Source organism: Dendrobates tinctorius, unplaced genomic scaffold, assembly GCF_039654945.1.
Source record: "Dendrobates tinctorius isolate UK_male_01 unplaced genomic scaffold, ASM3965494v1 ptg000362l, whole genome shotgun sequence".
Lineage (NCBI taxonomy): Eukaryota > Metazoa > Chordata > Amphibia > Anura > Dendrobatidae > Dendrobates > Dendrobates tinctorius.
In genome coordinates, this window is record NW_027362028.1 from 1,571,492 (window position 1) to 1,589,451 (window position 17,960).

A 17,960-nucleotide genomic window follows, 5' to 3' on the forward strand; every position below is an offset into this window, starting at 1 on the left:
ACGAGTGAGGCCGGGCACATCTAGTTGGAATGTGGCCAGACGTATATAAATCACATGCTTGTGCTGACATGACCGTGTACTCTTGCCACCGGTACGGGAGAATCCTAAAAATGTGCAGTGCATGCGCTGTGAGAATTCAGAAGCTGCAATGTCAGGATTCAGCTCTGCAGGTTCCAGTAGTCATCACACGGACACGCCACTCATATGCGATTTTCATACTTATGGTCCTGTGACAGCGAGCTTCTCTTCCTGCTTCTCTCAGTTTTTCACTGAACATTGAGAGCATTAGGGAGAGCAGCTCGTCGGTACATGACTAAGTGTGGAAATCGCATGTGTGCTTTGGGGGGGGCAGAACCAAATTCTTGCCCCGGGTGCCAGAAAGCCTAGATACGCCTCTGTACATGCTGCCAAGTAGAGAAACCCAGCCATCCATATAAAGGAGTGGAAGAATTAAGGAAGAGAAGCGTGCAGTGCATGGTATCCGCAGCAACGTAGTGAAGAAGTCAGTGAAGAAGTACTGATGAAGTTATTGATGAAGTTTGGGTGCTGAAGTAGTAGAGTGGGCCACCAGCGAGTGCAAGGGCAGGATAACCAAAATGGGGTGGACGATCTAGTAGATGATTATTTCCATGTCTGGGCTGAAGTCTGTTCCAGTGAGATAGGTTGAAGTGCCGTCTTCACCGGGTTCTTCGTCCCATTGTAACTTTGTGGCCTATTCCGGTGAAGTAGAAGTAAGGGAAAGACGAAGAATAATTCACTGCTAGTACTGTGAGAAGTGTGCTGGAAGTGTTATGGATGTGCTGTGTCCTGAAGAGAATAAATCCGTTATGTTTAAAGTTGCTTTGAACTCTGCCTCCTGTCCTTTAAGTGAACGGAAGAATGGGGAACACAGCAGGCAAGAAGCAGCCGACAACACAGTGACTATGGATTGTGGTGACATGATTGCAACCCGGCCGTATCTTTACACCTTTGCACATATGGCTGTACCACTGCTTTTCCCGTGACCCTCACGTTATATTCATCTTGGCCAAAAAAGAGTACTAGTTATTCACCGTGCTAGACCCATGCTACAAGGAGAACTTTGCATCTCTTCTCCCTGAGGTGCAGAGGTCTTCTAAAATGGTGCTATACCAGAAGGCCATTGTGGAAAATATGTTGGAAAATTCCTAAAAGACAACGCTACTGGCAGGGGGTAAGATTCACACAGCAGAGGCAGGTGTACACTGTGAAAGGCTTGGGCCAATTTCATGACAACCTTCAAGCATCCAGGCCCTGGATGTGGTCAAGCAATACCTGGTCGACAAAATCAGCGTTCTCACTAATTCCTCTGTGACTTTCAGCTATTGGGTCTCAATGCTGGACACCTGTCACGACATGAGCTGTCCCTCTATGCCTTGGAGGTGTTGTGCTGACGCTGCTTTTAATTATTGGCAGGCTTTGCACTGTGTGCAGAGCCTTTATGAGTGTAGGAGTACCACAACTACAGCAGTTGAATGAAGCTCTACAGGTGAAGCTTTCAAGAGTTTATGGATTACGCTGCTCAGGGGACAGATCATAAGCATTGCATACTTTCCTGTCAGAGCAAGCTCACTGACAGATTCTCAGTTAACTTGCATTAGAGAATGTAGAGGGTATAGAAGGAAAACGGTGCGTTAATAGATTCATCTATATTTTCTAGGAAAGAAAACAAATGACAGCAGAAGTATAAAGATGTAATCAGCAGCATCGCAAAGCACAGACTTTATCCCATTAACATTCCTGTGCCATCTCACCTGTGACAGCCGCCATCATGCAGCTTGAGGATAGAGAAAACTTTCCTGCTGGGTTTTGCCTCACTTATTACTGATGGCTAAAACTTTCCTGCTGGGTTTTGCCTCACTTATTACTGATGGCTAAAACTGCGGGACTTTCCCAGGGAAGATCCAACATCAAAGTGTCTGTGTGTATATCGGGATTTGGTTACAATAGGAAATCATTAAACCTCCAATACTGTGATTCAATGAGGACAGTTTTCTACCCCAGTCTAAATATAAAGAGCGCTGGTGTAAGACGCACCAAATTCACACTGGAGTAAGAGGCGACCATCTCCTTAGTTTGGTGCATCTTCCCAGTACGGCCACACATGGACACCGGCCAGTGGGACGTCCATTTCTATCGGAAGTTACGGTGATTGACTACGTTACACCCTTTATCTCTAAAGCTCCGACCACTTTTCAAACAGTTGTCGAAGCTGAAAAATACTGTTGAAAAAAAGCAACAAAAGTTGCAATATTTTTGCCTGACATGGAGTAGTGCTAAACTTATGCTACATCAGAATGCTGGAAAAATCTGTCAGGACACGGTCACATGATGGACACACAGGGGACGAATCGTTACAGGATCTGGACTGTGTATGGTAACGAGCCGCCGAGCAGCAGAGTCCACAGCAAGAGCAGAACCGACCTATATTCACTAGAAATAAACCATGGAGGCATTCCGGCAACTACTACATAAATACTAGGCACAAAGTGTATACAATAAGGGAGGAAAGAAGGGAAAGAGGAAGGAAGGAAAGAAAGAAGGAAGGGAGGAAAGGAAGAAGGAAGAGAGACAAGAAGGGAGGGAAGGAAGTGAGGAAAAAAGAAAGGAAGGAAAGAAAGAAGGGAGTAAAGAAAGAAGGAAGGGAGGAATGAAGATAGGGATGGAAGGAAGGGACCAAAGAATAAAGGAAGGAAAGAGAAAGGAAAGGAATGAACGAAGGGATGAAATCGGAATGAATGGGGTGAAGAAGGAAAGATGGGAGGTAAGAAGGGAGGGCAGGAATGGAGGGAGAGAAGGAAGGGGGGAAGGAAGAAAGGGAGGAACAAAGGTAGGGATGGAAGGAAGGGACCAAAGAATAAAGGAAGGAAAGAGAAAGGAAAGGAAGGGAGGAAAGAGGAATGAATGGGGAGAAGGAAAGAAAGAAAGAAAGAAAGAAAGAAAGAAAGAAAGAAAGAGGACAGGAATGGAGGGAGTGAGAAAAAAAAGTAGGGAGGGAAGGTGTCATGATCCAAGGTGGATCTGACAAGTAAATGGACAAAGTGAACTTTTTTTCCTTTGGCTTGGTGCCAAAGTGGGTTGATTGCCCCCGGTGGCCATTAGAATTATTACACGTGGTGTCATTTGTTCTAAGTTGCCCCGGTGTTGGTGAGTGGTATTCCACTTTAGTTTTAATGTGCACGTATTACAAATCAGGTGTGAGGCCCTATAAAAGAGTTTCAGGTGTGTCTGATGATGGTTGGTGATATTGATAGTTCGTCATTTGGGAAGCAAGCCTGGGTGATGAAGGAGCTGAATGAGAGTCCTGGGCAGCCCAGCCAGAGGGGTTGAGTCAGCTATGGAGTCTGCAAGAAGTGCTGGCATGGATTGGTGGAGTTCGCCGATGGGGTCTGCAGGAAGGGCTGGCATGGCATGGTGGAGTCGCAGTTTATGGTGTCAGCAGGACGTGCTTGCATGGCTTGGTGGAGTGGCGACTATGGTGAGAGTTGCACTCAGCATGCTGGACTTGGTTGCTGAAAACTGGACTCAAGCATGCTGGACTTATTGGCAGAAAAGTTGGACTCAAGCATGCTGGACTTTTTGGCAGAGGCTGGACTCATTGGTGAGACTCTGTTGCTGGACAGCTGCAACTGGTGGTGGACTCTACTCCAAGGCTGCACTAGGGTGATGGATCCGGTTATGGTGATGGATCCAGTTGGAGAAGATGCACGCAGGTGGTGGGCTCTGTTGCTAGGAGCGTATGCAACAGAGCAAAGCTAAGTGGTGTCACCCTGTATTGTCATTTTCCCTTATGTGTGTTTAGTGCAGTGGTGGGATTAGTTTCCGCACTGACCAATTCCCTAGTGAGGGTTTAGGTTCCGGGGCGAGTCAGGGTTTGAGGTACGCGTGCGTCGCCCGGTGCGGAACCGGCATAGGGAACGTTAGGAGTGCAGGGACACTGGCTCAGGGGAGTACAGGAGGTCTCCACGTCCCTATTCCCTATCGCAGGGCACACCATTGTTATTGTTACCCAGGTTTCCTCTTTATTATTTAAATTCGCCTTACTGGAGGCGGGGTTTCCAGACTACTGTATATAAAACGTGTATTACCTAAAATCGCCAGTTGGAGGCGGTGTATCCGGCTGCACGTTTTACTATTTAAATTCTCCCCACTGAAGGTGGTGTATCCAGGGTCACGCATGTCATGGGTTCGCCTTGCGGTACTCGCTGCGTCCAGACACACGTGACCGTGACAGAAGGAAGGGAGGAAAGAAGGAAGGAAAGAGGAAGGAAGGGATGGATGGATGGAAGGAAGCTGAAGGGTGCAAAGAAAGTAGGGAGGGAAGAAAGAAGGAACGGAGGAATGGAAGGAAAAAATGGGAAGAAAGAAAGAAGGGAGGGAAGGAAAGAGAGAGAGAAGGAAAGAGAGAAAGGGAGGAAAGAAGGAGAGTGCGAGAAAAACAAAGAAAATAAAAAAGCAGAAGGAAGAAATGAAGCAAAGGAGGGAAAGAAGGAAAAAGAAAGAGAGCATGAGAGATAAAAAAGAAAGAAAGGAAAAAAGAGATAGAGATATCAGCAAAAAATAAAAAAAAAGCTGAATATAAAATTTGCAAAACATTATTTCCCACATATCACAAAAAAAAAGGCAACATTTATTTCAACATCCGAACAATTACAAAATGTAAGGCCTTAAAACCACAGGTATGAGAAAAAATGAAATTGTGCCTGGGATTGAATTCGGGAGAAAGTCCGAGTCTCGAACTTGTGAGGCTTCTCTCAAATGTGAAACTATAATAACAGTAAAAGGAAGTCGCCTTCCCCGCATTGTATCGCCCGCTCGTGGCTTCTTCTCCCTGAATCTCACTCTGATTCCTCCTTGCTCCAATTAGAACATACGACTTTCCTCGTTGTCTGCGGCTCAGCGCCGGGGAGAACAGGCGGTTTTCATTTGGCGCAGTCCGTAGGCAGAATCCCCGCTGGAAAGAAATCAGCAGGAATTTAGAAACAATAATATTGCCTGGAATATGGGAATCGGAGACATTTTCCCATCTGTCCTCAATGCATCATGTAAACAAAACACCCGGAGGAACATCTGAGCGTCTACTCCACCCACATCTGCCGCTTTCATGAGATTTTTAAGGCGATGTCCCCTAATTTAGTGACAGAAAAAGTCCACCAAGGAAAAACAATACGAAAGAAGATGTACAGCATCAGAAAAAAGTCGCTACTTTTTAAAAAACAGCACCACTTTTATCTACAGGTCATTGGTGGTACTGCAGCTCAACTCTATTAATCTCAATGGAGCTAAATAGGGATGAGTGAATCGATCTGTAACAAATTAAATAGATTCATATTTTCATTTTTAGGGTTTTATTTACATGGAGCATTTGGAGTGTGAGGCACGACACTGATAGCAATGACTACAGAGGTAACACCAGCATGAGAAATCAGGCGATGACCTAGGAAAGGTAAGTATAATGTGATTTTTTAAAATTTATTTTCTGTTTCTTTTTAATTTGACTTTTTTTTTTTATTTGTCACTTATTTTTTAGTTGATTTTTTTTTACTTGTTTCCTCCCTAACATTTATGATGCATTGGGTTCAGGAGAGACCTCAGAGGAGAACAGACATCTTTTTTGCTTCACTGTCACAAAAAATGGAAAACAGAATTCACGAACTGAGCGTCGTGTTAGGCCAAGTTTTGTTTTTCTCGGCAACATTTTTTCGGCAGGTGTCCGAACCAAAATATAGCAATATGCTCTGGTTTTTGCATTTTTGCTGTGGCTTATTTTCTTTGCATTCTCCCCTTATTTTTGTCACAGATATGAAGGACCAGGGCTCATACCCCTGAACGCCCGCTCTATCTCCCCGTGGGCAATACACTACACAGACAACACAGGGTTACGGTAAAACACTGTGGCCATACTTTATTGAACCACAACATCCAATAGCAAACAGAGCAATCCCAGCAATTACCCCAACATAGTGCACATTACAGGGTCTCACCCTTCCCTTCCACTGTCTCATCGGGATAATTGTAGATGTTATATCAGAGCTCCCAGAGTCGCTATTCCACCTGTGATATACACACTGAGTAGAGATATCGACAAGTGTAGGGAGGTGACAGAGAACAGCCCATAGAGTCCATACAAGGTCCAAAGCCAGTTGACACGAGAGTCACCACCTGGCTTATCCGACCATCTCCATGGAACAAGGCGACCGGCGGGTCCCAAAACCTGACTTTCTCCAAACATATCCATAGTTGAGATGATCACTTGATCAGATCTGTGTCCTGTATGATGGTGCCATGATGAATTAGCTGCAGTCCTCTCATCCGTTGAGTGTTTTTCAGAATGTCCAACTGGTAGCTCTGTGTGATGAGATCTGCTCTCTCTGTCTCTTGAGTCTTTCTGTACTTGAGGCATGTGATCCATTTTTAGATTTACCCAGTATCCTTCAATCCACCCTCACAGCCTTTCCCTATCTACCTTCGAAGGCAACAAACTGGTTATAGAACACACTACACAATTAGCATATCAGCACACAATAAACAAAGAAAAACACACACTATGTACAAGAAACTATTACAGACTTACACAGTATGTTAAATGGTATGCAAGTCTGTCTTCTTGACCCACCAATGAAAAACATTTAAATCCACAAGCCAATATACAGATAAAAAGTCAATTGTTCATGGTTTGCAAAAACATAGTCGTCTGGGTAATTAAGATACACTCTGGTGTCTTCACACCATGTATCACATAATCTTACAGGTTATGGATTGTTATTTATGTACGGGATCAGAACCAACTACAGCACAATAATACATCACCAGAAACACCAGCAGTACAGAATTAGATAACTAAAACACCATCTGTATTATTGTTATTATTGTTTATTATTATAGTGCCATTTATTCCATGGTGCTTTACATGTGAGGAGGGGTATACATAATAAAAAACAAGTACAGTAATCTTAATAAATACAAGTCATGACTGGTACAGGAGGAGAGAGGACCTTGCACGCGAGGGCTCACAATTTACAAGGGATGGATGAAGATACAGTAGGCGAGGGCAGAGCTGGTCGTGCAGCGGTTTGTTGGATCGGTAGTTACTGCAGGTTGTAGGTTTGTCGGAAGAGGTAGGTCTTCAGGTTCCTTTTGAATGTTTCCACAATAGGCGAGGGTCTGATATGTTAGAGAGTTTCAGAGTATGGGGGATGTGAGGGAGAAGTCTTGTATGCGGTTGTGGGTAGAGGGGAGTAGAGAAGGAGATCTTGAGAGGATCGAAGGTTGCGTCCAGAAAATTCCCGGGAGACAAGGTCACAGATGTATGAAGGAGACAGGTTGTGGATGGCTTTGTATACCTGAATACATCACGAGGACCACATCAATACATGAATACATCACCAGAACCATGATCAGTAAAGTAATACAGCACCATAACCACTATCAGTACAGAAATACATCACCATATCCACCATCATAACATGAAGTAAATGAATACATCACCAGAACCACCATCAGTACAGAAATTATCAGTAAAACTAACATTACTACAAGAATTCATCATCATGACCAGCATCAGTACAGAAATACATCACCAGACCCATGATCAGTAAAGTAATACAGCACCAGTACCACTATCAGTATAGAAATACATCACCATATCCACCATCACGACATGAATACATCACGAGGACCACATCAATACATGAATACATCACCTGAACCACCATCAGTGCATGAACACATAAAAAGAACCACATGAATTCAGAACCAGAACCACTATCAGTACATGGTACATCAATGGCAATGTCAGGTCAGCCACATATAAATTTGTATCTCATAAACCTAAAACTCCCAGTTTGAGGGTTGTTGTTATCAGACTAAATATCATACACGAATCACAGTATTGGTGAGAATCAGTCAGTATCATAAATAAACATTTACATCCAGATGACATCTTCTCTGATTATGTAGCACTAGCACCCCAGCCCTCTGGATCCATTCCCCGGCAGAGGCGCAGACTTACTCACCGCCCCGCTCCCGCACTTCTTCCCTCTCCTGCTGTTGATGTGCAAGGTACGTACACATACCATGCAGATCCCCAGGAAATGTGCTTAGGGTGTGCAAGCGCGCTCCTTCCTTCTTAAAAGGTCCGCTTGTGCATGATCCTAGAGTGTCCCCAGCCAAGGGATGAGAGACAAGTACTATTTAAGGCACCTCCACCTGCATGGAGGTGCCTGTGCAACACTGTAGTTTGTTTCTAACACACTTGTTAGTTCTCATGTCCCAGTGCTCGTATACCAGTATACTTGCCCTATACGTCTGCCCGCCTGCCTGTCTATCAGCCATGCCCGCCTGCCTGTCTATCAGCCGTGCGCACCTGCCAGGATACCAGTCATGCCCATTAGTACCTGCCTGCCTGTGTGTCCATCGTGCCAGTCACTATACCAGCCATGCCAGCCAGTACTTGCTAAATCTACCATTCCTGCCTCCTGTCCCTTGAGGGTCAGCTGCCATCAACCCGAGGTCAATCATGGTGTAGCACCTGGCTCCATCTCCCTTGCCCCTCCTCGGATCGCGGTATCGTCAGCTGCCATACATCCTGGGTCAAACTGGGTGAGACACCTAGTCGCATCCCTCCAGGCGCTCCTCAGATCACATCACAGTGGTTGTACCGCCCGGTCCATTACAGATTAGAGTCATTCTCTTTATTTTCTTCTTCATCTTGTCACATCCACAGCTTGTCTCTGCAGACTTCTCTCTTGTCTGGTCTTCTGCCGCACATGCCGACATGGTGCCCTAAAGGATAATGATTATAAGGCTTCTGAAAAATATATCTGCCCTACGCTGAGCCTGTGAATAAATAATTTCCCCTCATTGTGTTCCCTGCACAAAATATGACCCATATACTGTCCCTCTTATGGTTCTTTGCCTCCATGCTGCCCTCTTCTTTACATACTGGACCCTCTTTTTACACTGTCCTCTCACACTTTGTTCCCCCTTTACTGTCAATCTCTTTACTGTGCCACTTCCACACACTTCCCCTCCTCAGTATACTGTCCCACCTTTTTCTTTTACCCAGCGGCGTATGTAGGGGGGGGCAGCCGGGGCATTTGCCCCAGGCGCAGCCAGCAGGGGGCGCAGTCGGGCCGCCTAATGCAGCGGTCCGCAGTGTCATCCCTGGCGCTGCGTTCTTCCGCCCCCCCAGCCTGGGAGTCGGCGATTCTCTGTGTCAGCTGTCAAGCTGACAGCCGGCGCAGAGAAGGAGCGTGTGCCGGCTCCCAGGGAACAATTGTACTGGTGTCTATACAGACGTCAGTACAATTGAAGCTCTGACCGCCGGGTCAGATCGACGTCAGCAGCGTGATCAGGTCATGTGATCATGCTGCTGACGTCACTTCCCGGCGCCCAGAGAGAACCTTGGTGGTAAGTATGCTCCACAGTGGAGCTGAAGAACCACCGAAGATGGGAGATGAGGGGGAGTTAATGAGTGGAGATGGGGGGGATTTGTAGAGGGGATGGGGGTTAATGTGTGGGGGGATTTGTAGAGGGGATGGGTGTTAATGTGTGGGGGCGTTAATGTGTGGGGGGGTTAATGAATGGGGATGGGGGTTAATGTGGGGATGGGGTTTAATGAGTGGGGATAAGGGTTAATGTGTGGGGGGCTTAATGAATGGGGATGAGGGTTAATGTGTGGGGGCGTTAATGAGCGGGGATGGGGGTTAATGTGTGTGGGGGTTAATGAGTGGGGATGGGGTTAATGTGTGGGGGTATTTGGAGTGGGGATGGGGGTTATTTAATGTGTGGGGGGATTTGGAGTGGTGATGGAGGTTAATGAGTGGGGATAGGGTTAATGTGTGGGGGGATTTGGAGTGGGGATGGGGGGTACTTAATGTGTGTGGGGGATTGGGGATGGGGGGATTTGGAGTGGGGATGGGGGGATTTAATGTGTGGGGAGATTTGAGGACACAAAATGAAGAGTATGTATGAGGAAATAGTATGGGGGATTGGTGCTGACACAGTATGATGGGTGCAGACAGTATGGGGAGCGAACGGGTTAATGTATGTGGACACAGTATGGGGAGTGAGGGTGATGGGATGTGTGCAGACAGTATGGGGAGTCGGGGGTATGTGTGAGCAGACAGTATAGAGAGTGAGGGGGTAAATATATGAGGAGACAGTATGGTGAACAGGGGGATGATAGAGGACACAGTATGAGGAGGGAGGGGAATAGTGTGAGGCGACAGTATATTGCAGATATTTTTATTTAGGAGCATTATAATGACACTTCTATCTTTAAGGGGATCGTGTGGAGATTTGCTGCAGAAGACCGGAGAAGATGGAAGTCTGCAGAGGCCGCTGTGGATGAGAAAACTCATCATGGGGTCTGGACAAGAAGAAGAAGAAGGAGAACGACTCTAGAGACGACGTCATCTATAAGGTACCTGGATGTAAATATTATTTGTGACACTGACTTATTCTCATGTTTTTATTTGTTAGGAACATTAAAGGGGTGGTCCAGGTTTGTGCTGAGTCTGCAGACATTCTATGTGACTGCAGACTTCTGAATTCTCACAGTGCGCACTGAACGTTGTTAGGATTCTCTCGTGCTGGTAATTTACATACATACGGTCACATGCTGACTAGACATGTGTGGCCTCACTCAATGAAAATGAACAGAGCGAGGCCGGGCACGTCTAGTCGGAATGTGGCCAGAGGTATATACTGTAAATCACATGCTTGTGCTGACATGACTGTACATCGGCAAGGGAGAATCCTAAAAGTGTGCAGTGCATTCGTTGTGAGAATTCAGAAGCTGCAATGTCAGGATTCAGCTCTGCAGGTTCCAGTAGTCATCACATGGACACTTCACTCATATGCGATTTTCATAGTTATGGTCCTGTGACAACGAGCTTCTCTTCCTGCTTCTCTCAGTTTTTTACTGAACATTGAGAGGATTAGGGAGAGCGGCTCGTGGGTACATGGCTAAGTGTGCAAGTCGCATATGTACTGGGGGAGGGGGGGGGTGCCGAACCGAATTCTTGCCCCGGGTGCCAGAAAGCCTAGATACGCCTCTGCTTTTACCATCCCGCCATACTACCCCGTCTCTATACTGTGCCACATCACACTTTTATCCCTCATACTGTCTCCTCACACTACTCCCCTCAATAGTCTCCTAACACATTTAACACATCCCTTCCTTCTTACAATACTATCTCTTCACATATTTACCCCCTCGTCCACTATACTATCACACATCCATACTATTTCTTCTTTTGTTTCCTATACTCTTTCTGCACCTATTCCCCCCTACTCCTCATTTTGTCTCCTCACACTCCCCATATTGTGTTTGCACCAATTTCCACCTCCCTTACCATAGTGTTTCATCACACATTCCCACCCTCCCGAGTCGTTGTATGCACCCATTCCTCCCCTCAATCACCATATTGTTTCCTCACACATTTCCCCCACTCTCTTTCCATACTGTCTCCTCATACATACCTCCTACCCATACTATTTCTGCACCCATTCCCCACACCTTCGCTCTTCATACTGCTTTCACACCAATTCTCCCCTCCGCTCCCCATGCTTTGTCCACACCCTTACCCCCTCTCGCTTATCATACTGTCTTCTCATACATACCCCCTCCCTCAGTTTTCCATATTATTTTTTCACACATTGTCCCCATACTATCTCCTCAAATTTAATCTTTCCGCCAGTGACAATAAATTATTGGTGTCTTCAGCTCCTTTGGAGCCCTTACCACCAATATTCTTCGTGCCTATGTGGCATCAGAGGGGGATGTCAGCAGCATGATCATATGTTCTGAGCATGCTACTGATTTTGCCCTGACCTGGAACTACCGGTGGTCAAGGTTTCAATTGTACTCACGCCTGAAAGATGCAAGTACAGTTGATTGCTGGGAGCCAATGTCTTACTCTTTCTCTGAGCCAGCTGTCAGCTTGACAGCAGCTCCGAAACTAACGAATCCCACTTCGGGGGCAGCAAAACGCACCTTGGACTGCTGCGTCAGGTGTTCTGGCCCGATGGTGCTTCCCTAGTAGCTGCACCCCAGGCTCACCTTAGATACAAACCAGCTATTGTAGATAGATGATAGATAGATAGATAGATAGATAGATAGATAGATAGATAGATAGATAGATAGATAGATAGATAGATAGATAGATGGTGGAATTTCTCTGTTAAATCTCTCCATATTTTATTTTTTAATTCTATTATTTAGAGTTATACCCCGTAAATCCCGATATGTCATCTATGAGACGTTCTTCATGATATAAGCCGTTCCCTCTGGATCTCATCTTACTTAATGTAATATTTGTTCTGGAGGAAAAAAAGATCAATTTCACTTATTCTGATAAAGTATCAAGAAAAGAAAACTTTACTCAGGATTTTCTTTGCTGTGTCTCGAGCCGTTCATTAAGGGTTCAGCTCCTCATAATTCCTCTTTTTACTTAAGGACCTGGCAAGATGTCCGATGGCTAAAATTCAGAAAGAAAATCCATTAATAACAATAATAATAATACCGTCTTATAAACAGCCACTCACAGAAATGTTCTCCAGATGTGGGTTTTATAACCGAGGTTCAGACGTAAATCCTAGTGGTGCCAAGTGGTTCAGACTCCATGGTGTCATGATGACAATTTTATATACTGCGACTTCATTGTGTCTCAGCTCCTTGTCCACATGGTGCAGAGTGCAGAGGTCCATGAAGCAGAGGCAAGACAACAACTTAGCAGTGCAGATTCATCGATGTTGCAGAGCTTAATAGGACAGGTGATCTACAGTAACAGTATAGCAGAACCCAGCGAAGTAACAGAATTGAGTCAGACTATTAAAGCATTAATATAGCAGAGCCCAGCAGTGTGGCTGAGTTGGGTATATTGATGACTCACTGTAGTAGTAAGGCAGCAGAACCTAGCAATGTAGCAGAGCTGAGTATCGTAGCAGAGCCCAGCAGTGCGGTTGAGTTTGGTGTGTCAGGTGACTCACTATAGTAAGGTAGTATAGCCCAGCAATGTAGCAGAGCTGAGTAACATAGCAGAGCGCAGCAGTGCGGTAGAGTTTGGCATGTCAGCTGACTCACTTATTTAAGATAGTATAGCCCAGCAATGTAGCAGAACTGAGTGTCGTAGCCGAGCCCAGCAGTGTGGTAGAGTTGGGTATGTCAGATAGCCAAATGTAGTAAGATAGCAAAGCCCAGCAATGTAGCAGAATTAAGTAATTCGGATTATTAAAGCATTAATATAGAAGAGCCCTGCAGTGTGGTTGAGTTGATTATATTGGTGACTCATTGTAGTAAGGCAGTAGAATCTATCAATGTAGCAAAGCTGAGTGTCGTAGAGGAGCCCAGCAGTGTGGTAGAGTTGGGTATGTCAGGTGACCAACTATAGTAAGGCAGCAGAGCCCAGCAATGTAGCAGAGGTGAGTATCATAGCAGAGCCCAACAGTGTGGTAGAGTTGGGTATGTCAGGTGTAGGTGCTGTAGAAGAGCCTAGTAGTGCAGAAGAGTAGGGTATGTCAGATTACCAACTGTAGTAAGATAGTGTGAGCATGTTGGCAGATGCAGTGACAGGAGGCAGATCAAGGGTTAACAAGTTTTTCGTTAACAGGGTATTACTCCACGCAGGGAGATAGGAAACATGTGAGGTAAAATGCAGGCAGTATAAGGAATACAGGGGTTTGGTTGGGGGAAAATCAGCGCCTGAATATGAAATAAAGTCGTTTATAAAGAAGTCTCTTATCAATCGGACATCTACCTGGCAGAAACGTTCCTGGAGTAGATGATGGCGCCAACAGCCGTGAGAACGACGGGGATCTGGTGTGGTATGTGCCCAGTCGGAAACGCTGAGTCTTTGAAGCGTCCCGTGGGGTCCCAATATGGAGACTCCTGTGGCCTGGCAGGGGATGGGCCACTGTCCTTACAGAGGTAAGCGAGGCTCGACGATTTTTCACCGAGGGTTTGAGAAACCGTCCCCGGTAACAGTCACAGTCTCTATCAGGCGTCACGAAACCATGCCTGACCGTAGCGGAGCAGTTGGCACCTCGGTGTGTCGGAGCCAACCTGCCCACATCACCAGGCTTCTGGTCAGTCTCTTCGGTAGGTTTCTGTCACGGTCGGGTGCGAATCCCCGCTCTTATCGGACTCTGAAGCAGGAGCCCTCACTTTCCTCAGCCGCACGCTGCGCCTTCCCACCAACTCTCCTTTTTCCCGCACACTGCACTGCCCCTGGTCCTGCTTAGCCACGCCCCTTGTCAGCAAACGTAAAGATCGGTCCAGTTGCTTAAACTTTCCCCCGGCCAGTAGAGGTGACAGCCCCGACAATTCCGGACCTGGCACAAGAAAGGTGCCCCCACCCTGGTTTCTCTTCTTACACTCCCCCTCTCCTTTTGCTTGCCATTCCATGGGCGAGAGTTCTTGTAATAAGCGTTGGCATTCTTCCATTTCCTGGATGACCCGCTGCCAAATAAATTGATCTTGATGACATCGGTTGGGGGTATACCGGCTGTTGCGCGTTCAGTGCGTCATAAGTCAGAATGAGTAAAAGAATCTTGGGTGGTGGAGTCAGGTAGAATGGGCGAAGACGAGGACGCGCCCAAGTCCAATGGAACAGCCAATTCAGGAGCTTCAGCCCACTGTTCCTCTACTGGGTCAACATGGAGTAAATCTAGAAATTCTTCTTCATCAGAATCAACAACTACAGGTGGAAGCGTTTCAGGGGTACTTGGTGATTCTTCTACTTGGTCAGGATCCTTTGAGAGGCATGGACGTAGCATGTTCCAATGTACCACCCGAGCAGCTGAATCTCATAAGTGGGATCCGGACAATTGCAGACCTGGCACAAGAACGGTACTCCCAGCCAGGTTTCTCTTCTTACACTAGCATAGCCCAGCAATGTAGCAGAGCTAAGTATCGTAGCAGAGGCTATCAGTGTAGTAGAGTTAGGTATGTCAGGTGACTCACTATAGTAAAGTAGCAGAACCCAACAATGTAGCAGAGCTGACTATCATAGCAGAGCCCAGCAATGTGGTAGAGTGGGTTATGTCAGGTGACCAATTGTAGTAAGACAGTTCTGCTACAATGCTGGGCTATGCTACCTTACTACAGTAAGTCACCTGACATACCCAACTACTACAATGCTGGGCTATGCTAAGTGTCATAGCAGATCTCAGCAGCGTGGTAGAGTTGGGTATGTCAGGTGACTTGCTGTAGTAGGGTAGCAGAGCCCAGCAATGTGGTAGAGTGGGGTATGTCAGGTGACCAATTGTAGTAAGACAGCTTTGCTACAATGCTGGGCTATGCTACCTTACTACAGTAAGTCACCTGACATACCCAATTCTACCACGCTGCTGAGCTCTGCTATGACACTTAGCATAGCCCAGCATTGTAGCAGAGGTCATAGCAGATCTCAGCAGCGTGGTAGAGTGGGGTATGTCAGGTGACCAATTGTAGTAAGACAGCTCTGCTACAATGCTGGGCTATGCTACCTTACTACAGTAAGTCACCTGACATAACCAACTGCTACAATACTGGGCTATGCTAAGTGTCATAGAAGATCTCAGCAGCGTGGTAGAGTTGGGTATGTCAGGTGACTTGCTGTAGTAGGGTAGCAGAGCCCAGCAATGTAGCAGAGCTGAGTGTTGCATGAAAGCAAGGTGTGTCAGGTAACTGACTTCAGCAAAACAGAAAAAAACAGAAGTGAAGGCTAGTAATCCTGAGTATTCAGGTATGGAAGGGTTACCCATATACTGCACAATGTGTATAACCGTAACCAAACATACAGAGGAACAGAAGGAGCCAGCCGGACCAGGAGACAATTGGGCCAGGTGACGCTGGAGCTCAGACAGGTGAGTAACACATTCCCTCGTTGCTGCACCTGACATGAGCTCTGGAGGCGCTGACTTCCTGGCGGTGGGCTCGTGTTCAGACTAAGCAGTCAATGTAAGAAAGACGAGCTGCAGGGCAAGGAGGAAAAGAGCAGCAGCCAGAGCCAATGATGGATAGAAGGTGTGTCTGAGACTACCGCAGGCTCCCTACAGGCACTGTATCCAAGCTGTAGTCCTGGAGAAAAAGAAAAAGTATAACAAGTAACCAAGAAGCGCGATCCGAGAAAGAGTTCGTGGCCGAATGGTTGCTCTGATTTACAAAAAAATGTATTCTGGCAAAAATGCAGAAAAAGACAAATCTACTGACATCTGGTTTTGTAAGCTGACTTGTAAGAAACCCACTATGCAGCAATATTGCAGTGTAGAGAATATATGATCAAGCGATCACAGATTCAAGTCCCCTAATGGGACTATTTACATGTAAGAAACATTTAAAATTTAAAAAATATATATATATAAAAAAAAATTGTATGTCCAACTCTAAAAATATCCAAATGTAAATCTGCATTATTACCCAGCCTAATAATATATACAAATATTTATCTAATACCAGATGAGCTGAGAACAAGATGAGGTGTCTCATCAAAAATATGCAATTAAAATCAATAAAAATGTCATATATAAAAACATCAGCTCATCATCACAAAAAAACTGGTCACACCGCTCCATAGACAGAAGTAAAAAAAGAAAAGAAAATGAAGAAACTAAATTGTTTTGTTTTAGAAAGTTCTGTATTTTTTATTTAATAAAAAACTAAACTCATCAGGCCCGATTCATCAAGACCGGTGATTTTCTCAGGGATTTGTAGGAGTCAGAGACTCGTGATTAATGAAATGGTACACCCTCTTTATGAATCAGGAGCGTTTGACCTCCCCCTTCGTACGATCGTCACAAATCTTATTCCAGTCCCTGAGTGGAGTAATATTTCTGGAGCAAGGAACTGCCCCTGCTGTGGTTCTATTCCTGGAGTGACTGTCATGAAAATGACAAAAGTTGCAAACTTTTTGCACAACTCTAAGTTGCACCAAACTTTTGCCCCTTTTTACTCATTTTTGGAGGGTAAAAGCTTTGCTGAATCAGGCCCGATGTGTCAATTTTACCATTTCCTCACCCACTTGTAATTTGCTCCCGTTTTCCATCACATTATTTGGTAAAGTGAAGGGTGTCATTTAAAACCACAACCCAACCCGAAAAAAGCAATGCTGGAGGAAAGGCAAGAAAAATTATTGGTCTTGGAAAAAGGGGAGGAAAAACTGAAAGAGCAAAAACACAAAATCGCCTGGTTTTCAAAGGCTTTAAGGGGCAAAATACCACCTAAATAGCCCTTAAAGGGTAACTAAATGTTTATTTTTAAAGAGCCCTTAAGACATCCACCGATCACTCAAAAGACTTTGCAGAAGTGTCCAGCTCTGTAGAAAGAAACGCAAAAAACAATCCGGGCGTCATAGATGATCACTTTCATTAAATTTTCAGGATTGCAGTATATGTAGCACAAGCGATCAAAAAAACACGGGGAGGGAACGGCAAAGTAACTTATATGTAAAAAAAAAAGGTTTAATTGAAAAAAAAAATGAAAAAACATGAAAATTTTAATCATTTCTTTCCCCTTTTTCTCATCTAAAAACAAAGAAATTAAAATGATAAAACAAACGATCATATTTGTAAATAGATGTTTCCATAAAAGTTGATTTGTTGTAAGTATCATACAGAGAAAAAGAAATAAAATAAAGTCAAAAATTGTAGTTTTGACAATAAAACTTCATCTGAAAATTTGCTTAATTTTTGTCTTTGTTTTATCCGGTTGTTTTAGCGACATTCTTTTACCTTACTGCATATCATAGCGGGATCTATTATTACTTGCTGGAGGACAGATTAGGAGTCAAATTAGGAGTCAAATGAGTTTATAAATAAGCTGCTCAATCACATTGTGGATGGACATGCAAAACCTCCACTTGTCATGTCACGGACATCTAGGATTCTTGGACTGGTAGGAAACAAAGCAGTGCCGCTCTCAGTAGATCCCCTGCTGCCTTCCTATGTGCCCTATGGGG

General features: G+C 45.2%; 1 long non-coding RNA gene across 1 annotated transcript; it reads right to left on the bottom strand.

Annotated features, from left to right (window-relative positions):
* Positions 1-6,875: 6,875 nt before the first annotated feature.
* On the bottom strand, positions 6,876-15,087 carry LOC141075555 (uncharacterized). The gene is made up of 2 exons (XR_012227297.1): positions 12,408-15,087; positions 6,876-8,802 (listed from the first exon to the last, which is right to left on the bottom strand). It is a non-coding gene; the product is annotated as an uncharacterized lncRNA (long non-coding RNA).
* Positions 15,088-17,960: the final 2,873 nt, after the last annotated feature.